This window comes from Osmia bicornis, chromosome 9 (genome assembly GCF_907164935.1).
Source record: "Osmia bicornis bicornis chromosome 9, iOsmBic2.1, whole genome shotgun sequence".
Classification (NCBI taxonomy): domain Eukaryota; kingdom Metazoa; phylum Arthropoda; class Insecta; order Hymenoptera; family Megachilidae; genus Osmia; species Osmia bicornis.
Window position 1 is genome coordinate 8,667,510 of NC_060224.1, and position 13,484 is coordinate 8,680,993.

The 13,484-nt window shown below is 33.9% G+C and overlaps 1 long non-coding RNA gene across 2 annotated transcripts; it reads left to right on the plus strand.

Annotated features, from left to right (window-relative positions):
- The first annotated feature begins 10,044 nt into the window (after window positions 1-10,044).
- LOC114881787 lies at window positions 10,045-11,993 on the plus strand. Of its 2 annotated transcripts, XR_006829678.1 has the most exons (4): window positions 10,045-10,133; window positions 10,944-11,139; window positions 11,285-11,430; window positions 11,579-11,992. It is a non-coding gene; the product is annotated as an uncharacterized LOC114881787 (long non-coding RNA). The 2 variants fall into 2 exon arrangements; XR_006829677.1 differs by having other exon boundaries at window positions 10,944-11,430; window positions 11,579-11,993.
- Window positions 11,994-13,484: the final 1,491 nt, after the last annotated feature.

The window sequence follows — 13,484 nt, forward strand, 5'->3', positions numbered from 1 at the left end:
TGAGGCACGGATACAATCATTGATAGTTTCTATGCGAGCGAATATGCATTTCTTGTTTTTTTAACATTTTCAATTTTTTAAAACTTCCGAATATTAAAATTACGTTATTTTCAAACATTCTATTTGACGGTATCGGAGAAATTACAAATATAATTGGTGCGCCCCATTTCAGGCAAACTTTGAATCATCGACAACGAGAAACTCTTTTACACCATGATTTTACACGTGTTAAGAAAGAAAAAAATGTTCAAAAATATTTTTTAAAGTTCTACAGTAGGTACTAAGCGACAGACTCCTACAATAAAGAAACAGCATGGAGCAAGCCGTACCGATTCTTTCAACAAACGAAGAAAAATTATTAGTATTATTTTCATTTTCTAAATTTGACACTGTTTCTTTAAAAATTATTCTTCCAATGTATGAAACTCTTTCGTTTAAAAATTATACATTTAACTGTAGTATTATATCCTTGTATGTGTTTTGTAAGTTTAGATCATGATTTACCCAGGCTCCGTTGTAAAAGGTAAATAAATTACTCTTTAACAATTTCAACTTAAATTTTTGCGACCAATGTGATCATAAAGTATCATTTAATATGGATAATCTCACCATAAGGTATCATTTGGCATAGAATTAGGGGATAAAGTTCCGAATGTCCCCGGTAACCGATCAAGATGAAATGAGGGGAATGGCGAGGGGACCCCAAATATAAAGTGGTATCTTCGGCTTCCTATTAGTTTCCGAGATATTAATTAAAAACTTTCGGTACAATAGTTAGAATAATTACTTTTTATTCCTCGATAATTAACTGCAAAGTTCGTGTAGCGTAAGAAAATTTATGTAAAAGTAGAATGTAATTATATCAAGTCGGAAAGATTAACCCGCGCATGTCGAATGCAGTGTCATTCTAACCCAGCTATAAAAAAATAAAATATGCAAAATATAGAAAGGTTATTTATAGAAGAGAGTATATTTTTAATTCTTTAAAAAACCTAGTCTTGGAACTTGTACACAATAATATTTTAATTATGGGTCAAAATGGCCTTAATCCAGAATGTGCATTTTCCGAGAATTAAAACTAAAATAACAATAATATTAATTTACAGCGTCCGTAGCAAATATATTAAAGGGTCAAATTGGAAATGGTATGTTTACTCTAACTATTTATATAAAATTCACATTATTTACCATTATTCTAAGTTTATCATCAGAAAGCAGCAAATTCAACCAGTGTATTATACATATTCTCATCGCGAATTATAAGAAATACCGGGACTGTAAAAAATTAACTCGAACACACTGTATTTGAAAGCAGAACGCGGAACGAGTAGCAAGGATTTTGTCGCAGCGATTTCCTTGCAGTTGGTTTATACACATTGGATCGCGTGCCCGGTATTACCCTTTCTTATATGTGTCTTGCGTTATGTGCTAACTAATCACTACAGAGGCCAAGGTCGCCACTGACGATCCTCGACTCGTCTCAAGCGGTATACATATAGCGATCCCTCCAGAGATTCATGGTAAAAACACTTCTCCTTTATTGAAAAACTTTATACAGGGTGTTCTATGCTACATAATATCTAGAAAAAGGTTTATGTAAACATATCGTTAGTAATTGAAGATTATGACCAGCAAGTAGTACTTACTTTAGACTATCTGAAATACAGAGCGGTCCGAAATTCATTGTTATAAATGGGGTCAGAGTGATTTTATAATAACGAAATTGCATGGAAGGCTTCGTTTTCGAGAAAGATGTATTTGAACATCAGCTTAAATCCGTGTATACCTGATTAACAGCCGATGTTACGGATTATTTTTAAATATGTTCTCGAATTTTATTTGTGGGGAAACGTGAAAAGATTAGTTTATTCTAAAGACGTAAGTCGAACATTTAAAACGACGAAGCATGGTGGCATTGGAGAAAATAAAAATTTGGGATACGCATTGAACAATGAGACAAAATTTAGTTCGAAGGCTAAAATTTTGAATACGAAAAAATGGTTAGTACTTTGAACAATATTTTGCCTTAAAAATGTGAACTAAACAAATAAATAATAAACTAAGCTCAACTAACAATATAATGGTTACTTTATTTAAGTACACGCGTACTTAAACTGATTTTCAAATGCATTTTTCTTAAAAACGAAGCCTCCCACACAATTTTGTTATTCTTGATTTTCGTCTTATTTTAAGCTACAGAATCACCCTGACCCCATTTTTACCATGAATTGCGGATTACTCTGTGTATTCGATTTATTACACTATGTTACACACAGCATAAGAAAAATACGGGGAACTATACATCAAAATTTGCATACGTTATAAATGAAGGAGACAGAAGTGTACAACCTAAAGCTACAATCACATGAGCCGTTGATTTAAATCAATGTAGTATAGACAATACATGAATGTTAAACAGTACACGCAAATATTTATGAGGAGTGGACCGAAGAAAGGCGTTGCAGCTCTTAGAGGAGGTAAGACAGCGAAGTGCATCTTGACAGGATGTTATCCAGTTGCGGCATAGGACCTACTTAAATCTTTAAGAGAAAAGTAGGTTAAGGATCGGCGACGGTGATGGCGTCGTCTGCACTGGTCAAAGCAAGTTCCGGTTTCGTTTTTTGACGTATGTAAGTACCGAACACAAGAAGTCCCGCGGGACGGCACAGAGGTAAGAGGAGGTACTACGCACACATCGACTAACCCTCTTAGTTTCACACGAGTCCAAATAATAGATGTGACCGCTTCGACCAATCGCAGGACCGAAAGTATGTATAAGCTGAGATAGGGTACGACCAATTAGATTTCATTATTGTCATGGGACTTCTTATGTTCGGTGGGCAGTACTACAGGTTTACTGATGATAAGTCCTGCTTCTGTGGCGCTGTAGCCGATATATGTAGTAAGGCAAGCCTGTCCAAGTAGGGGAAATTACTCCTGGAACACATGTTTTTGGTCCCCTTCCAACGCTGCTCCTTCAAGTATGGTGGGACGGTTCCGACTGCCATCTCTCCGAGGAGACAATACCGCCGCTAGGAAAGACGGAGAGACGGCAGTCGGAACCGTCTCACCTTACTAGAAGGAGCAGCGTTGGAAGGGGACCAAAAACATGTATTCCAGGAGTGGATTCCCCTATTTGGACAGGCCTGTAGTAAGGCATCCCTTTCTTCTTGAATGTTCGCTTTTCGGCCTCCACAGGGAGGCTCGATTGAGGACCTCCGTTTCTTCCACCGTTACAAAATTTATTAATTGCTCTAACAATAAGTACAGTCATGTTTAGGCTATTTAGAATAATACTAGGATTGAGGAATATCAATACGTAGAATAAGAACTAATAATTTTAAGAATGATACAATAGATGTAAACATGATATTAGTGTAAATGTAAGGATTATATGTGTATTCTCTCATGGGATTCGAGAAACCAAGGGAGATTTTTTCTTGAATAAAAAAAGAAGTTTCTTTCAGCGGTTAAAATTGTCCAGAAACGGCATACTACTTCGTGTTGTTTCGAAAGGTCATCGCTTTACTTATTGACTTGTACGCAGTGGCCCGCTGGAATAAGATAACGTTCAGACTACGGAAGTAACTTGCAAGAGAGGAGGAGAGGGATAAGCTCATACTAATAGCCTACCAGGAAGGCAATTTTCCTCTTTCTTACTCTTGGATCTGGGTCTATCCCCCTTGCAAGTTACAGTAATGCCTCCATTTACGCGGATTTATTTTAACGCGCTTGAGCTACTGGAGCCCAGATGTCACCACGATGCGTTATTTGAAAATACAGAATCGGGAATTCCCTAATGTAATTTATTTCGTAATTGCGTGAACTTTTTAAAAGGCTTTAGTTAAAACTTTTCTACCCCAGTAAGAGCTAAATACATATTTGAGAATCTGGAACGGTGGTTCCATTTACGCGCTGTTTTTGTGAAACGAATTACCTGCGTAAATGGCGGGATTACTGTACTTGCCTAGTCTACACGACATTTAAATTAAGGATCTTCTAGAGTCTAGAAGACAGAATTTTCCCGAGTTGCCTCCATCTGGGCAATGTCGAAGAATCTGAATATGGTAGGTCAGCCTCGCACTTCTTCGCAGATAATCGTCTTGTCGAGCGCTTCTAGGATGATAGATTCTCAAACTACTAATCATGTTTTTCTTTTCAGATATCAGGAAAAGGTTGAAGATCATATTCTTTTTTTGCCTTCTGTTTCAATGTCTCTTTTATTTTATACATCCTAGGGTACGTTCTATTAACGTCCGCGTTCTCAAACGCAAAAACTGAATATTTCTGTAGCTCAGCGATGCTCAAGGGAGTTACGGGCTTTCTCCACTCCGCGTGACAAATAGTCTGTGACAAAAAAAGAGAAATTCTGTTCTATACTTTATCTGCCACAACATATTTAATGGGATAGGACATAGAGTGGAGAAAGTCCAGCGCTCCCTCGAACATCACTGAGCCAGCGGAATGGTTAGTTTTTGGGGTATATTTTTTAAAAATTTGAATATTTTTCCGCGCTTCTGTGAATTTGAAAAGTGGCACAAAAATATGATAACGATAACAATAATTTCAATACGTAATTGCAGTTACTATAACTTCTAAAAAATTAATCTTCAACTAAAAAAGAAAAGAGAAAGCACCGATTTAAGCACCTACGATCAAGAAAAAGTAAAGGGCGTAGGGATGCCGCGGTAGGACCAGTGACGCTGTTGAAACAAACTTCAACACTCTGGTACATATCGTATTTATTGTTTAAGTTAATTTTATTTCTCTAACTTCTATACCATTTGTGTGAATGTGAATCCATTCAAAATATACATAAAAATGCGAAGTAGAAGTTACTCTTCCAGGTGAAATAACTGGTTTTTCATTTTTTTAACTACGGCGTATCTTAACAAAAGATCTGAAAAAATTCGAAAGTACCTAATAGTCATGCTGATATGTTATTACTAAAATAATATATTTACTACGTTTTTGCTTGGCAAGTTCAAAGTAAACTACGCGCCACGAGCAATTATGCTGACCTGAACTCTGCATACAGATGTCATGGTCGTCGTTCGTGACGTCATCCATGAGGTCTTCAGTACGACTAACGATAAAATGACCGTGGCCAGTAAGTGGAACGCAAACACGGTCATTTCGGGTGTGAGTAAAACGCGCCCTTTATACTCTCCGCCCCAACGCAACGTAGTGATTCTATCACCCTGCGTGTTTCAAAATGTATTTTAAAATTCGTCCCAGACTGAAAGTGCAAACACTCTCTCCTATTTCGTCACTTTTATCCGTTATTCTAAGATCTTCCTTATATTTATTTTAAATTAGTACTTTATTTATGATTGCAATCAAAGGTCATTATACATTTCCAATATTTTCTTTTATATCTTATACATAAAATCTGTACACTGGTATTTTCCTGTTAATCATTCGACCTTGGTTCACAGTGTACTGTGGTATAAAGACAACTTATAACGGATCTGAACAAAACATGCAAAAGTATCTCTTCGAGTATTTAACAAAGACATTTACAAATCTTATATAATAGAAATTACTTTTTGAATTTGGGCAATGTCAAATTATTTAAGAAAAGTAACTAAAACTCACTTTTAATATTTAGGTGATATCGGTTAAAAAGGTGAAAAGGAATAACGTATATCAAACAATAATTTTTAATCAATTATTTACTTTTGCTTAACGTTTTTTTTCTGAACCCCATTTTACAGTATATGTATACTCGACATTGTTCAATATTTATGTAGCTTAATGCACTTTACTTCGCAACTCGTGAAACAATTTTGACCTGAAGTAATACTTATTTAAATGAATTTTATATGCGGAACACGCAAGTACCTGCTACCCCTACGAATTTATTTGCATGTTTTGTATGTGGACAAGTTACACATAGCCACATGTGTGATACATGTAGTTGCATGTGTGACTCTTATACCGCAGGAAGGACGTTACGAATAATTGAAGTACATACATTTATTCCACGAATATGTTATTTTTGTTTTTGTTACGTTAGAGTACGTAAGATTAACAGTAGAGTCGAGTGGGGGAGGTAATAATACGTTAAATATATCTAAACATTGAATAGAAGTTAACATAAATTTTGGATCTACAGAATGTTCGGTAGGACAAATTTTTGAGATAATTCTGTGGGTCAAAATAAGTCAAAAATTAGGAATGACGAAATACCGTTCGCGGCTTTGTCTTTAAGTTATTGAAATTAAAAGATTCGGATGAAAAACCTCTAAAACCGGTAATCTGCATAACATTGACGATTGAACGTAGTGTCACTAGAGGTGTTTATAGTCATAGGCAACAGTCTTTGAATACTAAAAGCTTATTATTAGACAGAGTTACCGCATTGCATAACGCATTCTGACATAAAACAGAAGAAGCGCATTTTTCGACCGGATTTTTGCAAAAACCCGTGGCATTCAAACGGTTAATGTGACATGTGAACAGTTAGCAATATTGAATTAATTTTAGTGAGTTTAGTGTGCGTTACAACATTTCTTCTGAGATTAAAGAAAAGGGTTTGTTGCTAGGTAACGATTTGTCAGCACTTTATATCATACTGTAACGAAAAGGAACACAATATCACGTAATAGACTTCTAGTATTCATTAACCATTGGCTGTGGCTGTACACACCCCTATCGGTTTCAGGCGTTTTTTATTCGAATGTTTTAACGTTAATACTGAAAAACAAAGCCACGAACACTGTGTTTTTTTCCTGACTTTCGTCTTATTTTGACCCGCAGAATCATCTCTTCAAATTTGTCCCGCCTGTTGTCGAACACCCTCTGTAATGAAAAATGACATTTGGAATAGACCTATCAATCTCCCAACAGTAAATGTAGATAACCAATAGACGCATAACAAAATAACTTTCCGGTACCCTAAGGTAACTTTTTCTTACTGATTTAAAATTGTAATATTAATACTCCTTTTGTAATTATGTGCTTGTTCTTTTTCTTAATCTTTAATTTGATATTTTTTTAAGTAATGCTGATCGTTTCATAACAATTTTAAGGGCCTTGTTGATCAAAATTTATAATTTAAGTTCAAAAGCACGGACGGGGTTGATTGCAACATTAGTAGCTGGGGTCGGTTATAACGTTTCCAGTGACTAAACAGATAAACAATATTATTTCCTTCTTTAAACGAAACTTTATACCATAAGCACACCAAATGAAAAATGAGAGCAATATACTGAAAGTAAGGATTAGGCCTATATTTATCATAATTACAATATCAAATAATTACTTACAAATACGTTAATTTTTTAATTATAATTTAAGTCAATAAATATTAAAGTTTTATAAATTTTTATTAAATTTGTGTTGCTATCGACTACATGCAGTGTTATACAACCGACTCGGAGTCGCGGATGATTGTCATATTTACTTTCTCTAGATATAGGTATTCTGAGAAGAAAGAGCAACTATAGCGTATAAAATAGAAAGATGCCATTTTTGATGTATTATACCAACAAATACGACCATAAAAAAGGTATCGAACAATTCTTCGGAATTCAATTCATTTATTAGTGTAGTTTATTATGATCTATTAATTAACTGCGTGACTATAGAATTAGGGGGAAGTTGCCGATATCGTACTGGTCTCCTAAATCGTACCACATTCAAATTTTGCTTAATGTTGAATGGCGACACCAGCTAGCAACATCTTTTATAAGCTAAGACATATATATTCCTATAAAACCTTAAATAGTGTATCAAAATCAATTACAGTACCTGTTCTAACAAATTTGAAAAAGCAGGTCAGCCTAATGTAAAATTTTAATCATGTTGCGCTTGTACTGTCTCTTTTAAAAATAATTGAATGATATTTATTTTTACATAAATATAAGCCTACGTTTTTATGTGCATGTGCCAATTTTCAAATCATGTTAAAACTTACTTATAAATAAAATAAAATAAAATTATAAAAGAGCCGGCGAGTAGCCTAAATCGTACTGCGGCGTAGTTTCCCAAATCGTACCAGTACGAGTTAAACAATTGATCAATATTTTAGATATTTTTTTTAGGTTATAGTTATGTCAAAAAGGAAGTACGGACAGTGAAGTGCAAATAACATGAATAAGGCTATAATAAAACATACGTCTTCAACTAGTGCATCTGCAAATATTTCTGTATCGCTTAATGAAGAGGAGTGGTTCTGCAGTTTGTATGAAGAAGTTCAACTTGAAAATATAATACAATGTTTAAGGGTATATGAGGCCAGTGCAGGCGTGTCAAAACCACAAAATGTTATTATTGTCCTCAATGTTAAATAAAATCAATTTATTATTTATAACTCAGAGATAGGATATTGAAAACTAACCAGTACGATTTAGGATACCGGTTGCCAAAATCGTACCTTTGTATCATTTTTTTACTAATGCATGTAAGACATAACAACTGCGTTCAAAATGCAGTTAACGTTGTCCACAGGTTATTTAAATGATATTCTATAAAATTGCTCAGCTAAATTCTCAAACAGACATACCAGAGCTTCATATTATGCATAATATCTTAAGTGGTACGATTTCGGCAACTTCCCCCTACATCGAGATGATAGTTTTATAACTTAGCAGGATTAGCTGGAAATAAACGGAAATAAAAGTAAATATTTATTTATTGTCGCATTATTGTCGCATTATCGTCATTTCTAAGTTAAATAAGAAATTATTGAAAAATGGCATATTATCTAATGTGGCATGTTACACTGAATTACAGTACCTAAAAATCAAAGGAAAAAAAGTGGTGGGGTCGTACGTTACACCGGTTTTGAGGAACACACCTTGCTTTGCGTTGCTCTCGCATATTCTAGATTCTAGAACATGACTATAAAGATACGCATCCAACTGCAAATAAGAAAATATTGAAGACGGGAACGTATCAAAGGCAAATATTTAAAATTCAAAGTTCTGTATTTTTTAAACAAATTTGGAACTTAGATCCCACTGAATTCTCATGTGCACTATATCATATTTCATTTTGATCAAAATCCTTATTGTTCTGAACGAGAATGAAATTAATCAAAAATATGTATAGTTCTTTCACCGTTTACGTATCAAGATCTGTTTCCTTTCTTCTTGCAACGTGTGTTTCTCGTAGTCGTCGTTCCTATTTGCATTTTCTTGTGCTATTCGAGTATTCACCGATAATATCTGCTTCTTGAATCATTTAGAAATGCAAAACATAAAGAGATACATGTGTCTCCGATAAACATTGCACAAATAGAACTGTTTTCGTTTAACCGATGATATCTTAACGTGGCAAGGTATAATACCAAGCATGAGAAAAAGAGCAAGGTTCGAGGCCCTTCTAGTTGTTGATACACAGGATATCACATAACTGGTGGTACAATCGAGAAAAAGTAAAATTCTAAATGAGAAAATAAACAATAAATTATTTAAATACTTCAATTCATTTTCGAAGAAGTCAATTTTAAATATTTACATTTTGGAATGTTTTGTATTTTTTGCATAACATATGTGAAAGGTTTCATCGCAATCGGTACATTCCCTGCAGCATAAACGCCGGAAGATATAAATGAAGTATTACGTTTTTTGCGATAAAAGTCGTTAGGAATGAAAAAATACAAAGTATTTTTTTTACGGGACCAATGGGAAGCTATACTCCATAAGACGCAAAAAGTTTCATTCCGATTGGTCAATCCGTCTCGACGTAATCGGTGAACATTAAAAAAAAAAAAAAAAAAAAAACATACACATCGAATTGAGTATCCTCCTCCTTTTCGAAGTCGGATAATAATTGCAATTCTGCCAATGCAACATTGGCAGATGTGTCCAATAATTTGCAGAAGCGCACACAAAAATACATCAAGGTATCAGGAAATCATTTCCAATTTTCCTATAATTATATCCTATCATTTTTTGTAAAATGTGCCAAGAATGGAATTACATAAAAAAAAGCAAACAGTTCAGAAAATAATTGTGTTTACAAATTAGGATAGGGTATCGACCCCGGAGGCACACGTTACACACACGGAGTCATCTCGGTCCGGGTAGGTCCCCGCTGACATGTAACAATGCAGACCTCTTCATGGTGCGGTCAAGGGGTTCCTGTGTGTCCGGCTGCGAGAGGATTACCCTGTACATGTTTAAGTACTGTTCATAAATAAGTAATGTTCATAAATAAAAATAAAAATAATCAACTAATATATGTTTAAGCGAGCTCAAACAAAGTTTAACTTAACAAATTTATTTTGTGATTAAAATTATATTTCACTAAAAAACAGAGATACATTTTTTGTACAGTGATTTTTTAAAAATACCGCAAATTTAAAACAAATAGAAAAAAAAAATATTTTCCGTCGGATTAAATGAATAAAAGTAGACTTTGATATCACTGCTTTCGAAAATATAGAATTAACGCAAAATGACAGGGAGTGGTATAAATATTTGTTATTTATAAAAGCTACACCATAAATCAAGATATTCCAGTATATTTATGGCGCCAATCTTAAAACTGTTTATTTTTGTTTGCAATTTTACATAAATTGTGTTGATATCAATAAAAATAACATTATACTTCTTAACCCTTTTAGTGCCGGGCGAAATAGAGGTGCCTATGCGAGAAAAACCGGCCGAATTTCACAGTTTTACAAATTTATTTTGAGATAGAGTTCTCCCGCAATGCGAATAGTAAAGCGCTACGAGGCGCGGACCGATATATCGGCTCTGGCACTTCTCGCCAGTGTAGCAGGAACCGATATATCGGCTCCCGGCACTCAAAGGCTTAAGCAGCGTTTCGATCAAAACAGTATTTTGAAAAAATATTATTTTATATTTTTGTGTTGGAATCTTTTAATTTTTTCAATTGTATCACCAGTTATATAACATCCTGTATAATGTCGCACATTGAAGACGCTTCAAGTAACGTGCACACAATTTCAATGATGACGTCACTTCCAGATAGCACGAGTCGCTTCTAACCCATTTCACGAGGAAAGAAGCCAGGTCAAGCCTTTATCAGCTGTCCATCTGGTTGGCGTGTGACCTTTCACATCCTTTTGCACTCAACCACCGACGAATAACGAATGAAACGAAACAGTGTGATTGATCGACTACCACCGGTTTTATTCAACGTTAGATAAAACACAGGAAATCGGTAAATGGATAAACGCTTTTTATTTTATTGATTTTCGATTCCGATGTAATCAATGTTTCACTCCCAGAAATTATTTTACGCCTCGTCAACACTTTTATTTCGTCACGATTTTAAACTGAACATTGGTGATTCTCATATTTCACAGTTTACATATCGGAAGCTTGTTAATCGATTTTTTGATACTATTTTTTGTTGACTGAAAAGTAATTAATAAATCTTTTATTAATAATGATTCATCCATAAACAAAGAGACATTGACGTAATTTGGACCTTCTATTTTGAAAATCTTAGGTAAGTAACTAGGTAGAAACCGGGGTGGGTCTGATTTCCCAACAATGTAAGCTGTCCCCTCTCCAAAAATATGGACCCTTCATCATTCTAAAATGTCGCAATTCTACTATTGTACAATTTTATAATTTTAAAATTCAAAAATTTCCAGATTTTAGATTTACAAAAATACAAGAACGCAAAAATACAAAAATACAAAAGTACAAAAGTACAAGAATACAAAATTTCGAAATTTCTAAGGGACCAAGCCTACCCCAGAAAGCGGTCATAGTTATGGCAGTGATTATAATAGCGGAATGGTAGGATTACACCGACGTGGTGTCGATACACTTGATCACGACCACGGCTTGAACGCAGAGCATACCCAACACTCTCGCGCCCGCGCTAAAGGCGCGCTCTGATTGGCCAGTGTTTTTCGTTAATAATTTGAAAACGAGGCCTTAACCAACATTTTGGCAAAGGAGAAAGTTGGTTAGAATGACCTCAGCAATTATCCCTCCACGGGTCCTACCCCAGTTCTGGGACACCCTGTATAAAATGCAAATTATAAGTTTAATTTAATTTATATAATTTACAATTTAAAATGATAATTATATCTAAATATATAATATTATAATAAATATATGCATATATGATGTTATAACTTAAGATAAAGAAGGTAAAGAACCTGTTACTGCCCGGTGCAGTTCCGTCAAACTTTGGGGTCCGTGCCTGCATTAGTGGTAGTTTTATCTATTCTTATTAATTATGTATTATTCTTTTTTTTTTAATTCATTCAGTTTATGATAAACTTGTGAAACATATGCAGATAATTAACATGGGTCAATTTTAACAAATTTATATGTTAGTTTATACATTAACGTAATTTATATAAATCTTAATTAAAGATTATTACTTCATTCCTAGGAAAAAGTTATGACACTCTTACTAATAAATATCTAAATAGTGCTATAAAAGATAGTCAAAACATTGAAAATCAATAAACAATGTTCACAAAATTCAATATAATGGTCCAGGTATTAAATAAAAAACAGGGAAGGTAATTAGTACAGTGAAATTGGACTACTAGTCACCTACGTAACTTTTTTAAAACTATTTTATTGGAAAATTGTTTATTATTTTCAATGTTTTTAGTAAAAAGAATTAATTCAATAGAAATGATTATTGATATTGTGATTTTATTTTCACACAAAAATATATGTAGCTCTAATAATTTAATCACAACAATCAATAATAAATCATCAAACAAGCACCAAGATATATAAAAAAAATGCCTATCAGATATTACAAATCTAAAAAGAAAAATAAATTAAAATTTATTACGGGGTGTATTTTTTTTCCATTCGTTTTTAATTTCACATTTGTTTTGGATAATTTACAGTGATGAACTACATATAACAGAATCAAATGAACCGTGTACAGGAAAGAGTGTTGTTAGAGCATGTTTCGCATGGAATTGCATGTCTTTCTCTTGTGCTATATGAAGGCACATTTGTAAATCCTTGATAAAATTCAGAGATAAGGGAATACGGAACATAGGAGTAATCTATTCGACTATAGGAACGCGAAGAAATCATACAGTTGGAAAAAGATTATAATAGCTGACATTTATGAAAGTACTAGAATGAGTGCGTCGAATACTGCGGTTTAGTTTCTAACTGAGGCGCAGTTATCGATAACGTTATCGATAAATATTGATAATATCGTTAGATATCCGTAACCCTTTCATTTACACATTATTTGATAACTACGAACAATTTTTTCTTCCATTTATATCCTTTTTATACAACGTATAAAAGATTCATAAAATAATTTTAACATTTTAAAAAGTGTTTCATATTCATTTTCTTTTATCCCTATTACTCAGAAAAATAGATTTTCTTATTTTCAAAAGTAAAAAAGAGACTAGAATGGTTCTGCCCCCCCCCCCCCCCCCCCGTATATGGATCGAAATGCAAGATACATTGCACAGAAGACAATATATACGATAATGTTCTTGTAAAAGTATGAATGAAAACTCTTCGTACAGGAGAATCAAAGAATATCCGGAGTTTCTC